General features: G+C 39.8%; 1 protein-coding gene across 4 annotated transcripts in view; it reads left to right on the forward strand.

Moving 5' to 3' along the window:
* The window catches only part of LOC144957779 (acid-sensing ion channel 1-like), a 306,131-nt gene that overhangs the window by 298,969 nt on the left and 2,162 nt on the right, over positions 1-5,000 (forward strand). The window lies entirely within an intron of this gene.

The following is a 5,000-nucleotide window of genomic DNA, read 5'->3' on the forward strand; positions in this document are numbered from 1 at the left end:
CTCGATCTACATATTGCGATCGGTCAGAGACCTTTTGTAAAGCGCGTTGAGCATGTTTAGCGGAGTTTTGCGCGATATAACAGCTCAAGTCTTTTATATTAAATTATAGTGCGGCTTTGTGGCCTTCTGTAGATCTCAGATTCAAGTCCCACTGTGAACGGTGCAATGTTGAATTCTTGGACAACGTAGGGCTCTCTAATCACTTTCTCTCACGATTTTCAGGTGTAATGTGAACACCTGCTGGCAGTAACATTGCATCCTAAAATGTAATAATAAAAATGATAATGATGATAAAATATAATAATATAATTGATAATAATAATAATATAATAATAATAATAATAATAATAAATAATAATAATAATAATAATAATAATAATATATATAATAATAATGAGAATAGAGCTTTAAAAATAGAGTTTTTGTGCTATCGCAATATCCACTAAATGTGCTCAAAGCGCTTTACAAAGGGTCCCTGACCAACAGCAACACGTAACATGTAGAACGAGACATGACGCGTGTTAGGCCATATTATAATTGTTTCCGACAGAGACAACGCTGTTGACGGCCAGATACTCATTTTACACTTGAGTACGCTGAGAGAATGTGAGTAAAGAGTTTGTTGTTTTTTTCCAAGGACTCAACTATGCTCCGAGCGAGGCTCGAACACAGAACCTTCCGATCAGAAAGCGAGTGTCATACCACAAGATCACATAGCCGCACAATGATGATGATGATGATGATGATGATGATGATGATGATGATGATGATGATGATGATGATGATGATGATGATGACGATGATGATAATAATATTGAAAATGATAAAGGAATCGCACTTATATATATAGGGCTAATCAATTCGTTTTATTACTATCCTCTCTGAGCATTTTGGCCACTTTATCTACACTTTTTCATTACTGTTTTTGATAACTAAACCTAAGAAGCAAGTATAGATAGTTCGAAGATGACGTCACACAGGTCTTTGTTATTGTTTTTTGCCATCCGCGTTTATGAGTAATGCTCACTGAACTGTATTAACCCGACTATAAACGTTCATGGATACACACAGTTTTGTGTGTTGGTCCGTTATACTTCCGGATGGAAATTTATGAGCTTCTTAGCCAAGCACATACTATCTATACGAATGACTAATAATAATAATAACTGACGTGATAATCTATGAGAAATATTATGGTAGACGGTGAGGATAAATTATGTGTGATTCTTTCATGATACATGCTGACATAGAGGTCAGGCATGAAGCATATCCGTCATATTTTCTTATAATATAATCAAATTATGCATACACATAGATTTGTTAAGACTGGGCAGATAAGATTGTGAGTTATTCTTAACAATAGCTTACATTAATTTGAACACAAGGAATAATGGCTAGTTCTTATTCTATAATTACGCATTAAGCATGTAATGTTATTTATACATCAATTTACCGATAGATTAGGAACGACGTGTACATATATATATACAGGTCTGACATCCGAACTTACTTATGGGCCTAGTTTAGCATTATTTATAACGTAGATATTTCTATTTTATCACAGTGCCATCAACGCATTTTAAATCTTTTCATGATTGTATTTTCCCATCGGTCTCCATAGAAAAAGTATAATAAAAGCATAATCCCCAAAGTCAGGCTTTATCAGAACCAGCACTGTCGGACAATGCAAGAGAGTTAGACGACGTGTACATATATACAGGTCTGACACCCAAACCCGCTTATGGGCCTAGTTTAACATTGTTGTAATGGACAAAATTTTGCGTCGCTTTTTTTTTTTAGATTTCCATCACAACGATGAGCCCATTAAGGAATTGGGTTATCAGACCTGCAAATAAGTGCACGTGGATTAGGAAGAATCGGATAAAATAATATTATATGAAATTCGAACAAATCAATTATTCATTTTTCTCTTAGTATGATTTATTCTTATCTATCTCACAACCAAAATCCTTGCCTTGTTCATCATGATCTATAAATAATTCATTTGTTTTATTATTTCGAAACACATGATAAAATATTTCTGGCGTGCACATTAATTATATAGAATGAGATGAGTGGAAGAGTAGCGTCCCTTGATTGGACGTCACCCATAGCCGCGAGGACGAGAGACGCATGCGCACAACCAACATGACGCTCTCTCTCTCTCTCTCTAATAACTTTTCCGCCGGTGACGTCACAGACTATGGGTGACGTCCAATCAAGGGACGCTACTCTTACGCTAATCTCATTCCCTATAACGTGGGTATTTCCATGTTAAATTAGGATACTATGGAGCAGACACTGGTGTAAGATAGAGATCTGAACGAATGTGTAATGAAAGATGCCAGACAAAGCAAGAAAGAAAAATACAAATTGTAGCACGTCTGACCGGTAATCATAAGGTCTGAGGTTCAATCCCCAGTCGAGGTAGACTGATTTTTTTTCAGAGGTTTTTTTGTTTCCCTGTATTTTTCTTTCTTGCTTTGTCTGTCACCTTTCATTACACACTACACACTTCAGATCTTCATTTCCATGTTATCACATGTGCCTTCAATGGATTTCAAATCTATTCATAATTATATTTTGAAATTGAGCTTTTTTTATAGCGCAATATCCACTAAATGTGCTCAAAGCACTTTACAAGAGGTCCCTGATCAACAACAACATTTAACATGTAGGACGGGTCATGCCGCCTTTTAGGCGATATTACAATTTTTAGGACAAAGACAACGCTGTTAACGGCCAGGTACTCATTTTACGCCTGGGTACGGTGAGAGAATGTGAGTAAAGAGCCTTTTCCAAGGACTCAACTTTGCGCCGAGCGCGAGGCTCGAACCCAGGACCTTCCGATCAGAAAGCGAGTGTCATACCACAAGACCACATAGCCGCGCAATATTTTCCCATCGGTCTCCATAGAAAAAGAATCATAAATAAAAACATAATCCCCAAAAGCCAGGCTTTACCGCATTCAGCATTTTCCAACTTAGCAAGAGTCTTAGCCGACTGGTTCCTAAAAAATGAATAAATAGAATGAATGGGTAACACTGAACAGAGCACGGGCAAAACTTGGGAGAACAGCTGCTGGAAGCATGAAAAAGTGGGGACTGGCTGAGACTAGCTTGTGTACATGTGGATGCCCAGAGCAGACGATGGAGCACATCCTTAGAGAATGCCAGGACGGGCCCAGCTGCACTGACCATGACCTAAGAGTCTGCTCCATAGATGCTGTGAAGTGGGTTCGGTGTTGGAGCGACACGACACACTATGATAATGATCTCATAGAGGAAATCTGTCTTTAGGGTCTATTCCAAGGGAAGACTGGAATAATTCAGGCGTCAGTCGCAGTGCAGGGTCGCAAATTGAGCTAGGACGAGGTGACTTGCTCAAGGCCACACAGCACAGTGAGCGGCGGGGTGATCGAACTCGGTACATTTCGGATACGAAGCAAAGACCGTACCGCTGAGCACCGCTGCCCCATTATATACGCAGGTCTGACACCCGAACCCACTTATGGGCCTGGTTTAACATTGTTGTAACGGGAAATCTCAAATGCCTCTAACCTCCTCGTACATTCTTTGTCAAGCGTCCACGTTTCACAACCGTATAAAATGGTACTTATAGCATATGTTTCTACTACTTTCATTCTGGTCTTCAACTTCAGGTTGTTGTTCGACACAACTGGTCGCATTTTATGGAACACATTTTTTGCTATTGCTATTCTTTGTTTTATATCCTCTATGTCACGTGCGTGGAGAAGAGACAGAATAGAAAAGTTGGTAACATCTGGGATGATAGAAGGAAAGAGAGCTAGAGGAAGACAAAGAATGACTTATTTAAATAACCTAAGAATGGCCAAATGTGATTTTAAAAGTAACACAGATTTCATGCGCACCGCAGAGGATCGTGATTCGTGGAGACAGCTGACGGCAACGTGTTAAAGAGTACAAGCCACGATGGATGATGATGAATGGGAAATATTTTGCGTAATTTTTATTTTTAGATTCCCATCACAACAGTGAGCCCATGCATAAGGAATTGGGTTATCAGACCTACCTGCAAATTGGAACACGCCGGTTTTAGCCCAAAAAAGGGCATACAACTGGCAATTTGGAAATTTGATTTAAAATTATCGGCAAGGAAGGAAAAGGGGTTTTAATCAGAATTTCTGAATTGAAAGTTCTCTATATCATCATCATCATCATCATCATCATCATCATCATCATCATCATCATCATCATCATCATCATCATGGTTTATCTTGTCCTCCGCAACTGCCAAACAAGCTTCTTCTATCCTGCGCCATCCATCCGTCCACATCCACTCACTGGCTTATTCATCCATTCCCTCATGTCTTGTGACCATCTTCCTATAGGGAATGAGATCAGCGGAAGAGTAGCGTCCCTTGATTTGAAGTCACGAGCGGAAAAGTTATAGGGAATGAGATTAGCGGAAGAATAGCGTCCTTTGATTGGACGTCACCCATAGTCTGTGACATCACCGGCGGAAAAGTTATTAGAGAGAGAACGTCATGGTTGTGCGCATGCGTCTCTCGTCCTCGCTTCCGGTGAAAGCGGCTTGAGACACTTCAAAACCAAATTGACGCTCTCTCTGTAAGGTGACGTCCTATCAAGGGACGCTACTCTTCCGCTAATCTCATTCCCTATTAGAGAGAGAACTTCATGTTGGTTTTGCGGCATGAGACACTTCACCAAAAGCGAGGACGAGAGAGACGCATGCCCAAAACCATTTTGACGTTCTCTCTGTAAGGTGACGTCCAATCAAGGGACGCTACTCTTCCGCTAATCTCATTCCCTGTTGGTCTCCCTCTCCCATTTTTACCCTCCACAATACCTTCTAGAAATTTATTTTCAATGGTGTGATGTCTCTTGATATGTCCAAAAGGTAAGTTTTAGTGTCTGTGTTATCTTGATGAGATATGGCTCACCAATGCCCAGGGACTCTTTCTCATTTGTGACCCTTCGCCTCAAAACGGTATTAAG

The sequence above is a fragment of the Berghia stephanieae genome, chromosome 12, assembly GCF_034508935.2.
Source record: "Berghia stephanieae isolate SIO BIC M18660-M18661 chromosome 12, UCSD_Bste_1.3, whole genome shotgun sequence".
NCBI classification, from domain to species: domain Eukaryota; kingdom Metazoa; phylum Mollusca; class Gastropoda; order Nudibranchia; family Aeolidiidae; genus Berghia; species Berghia stephanieae.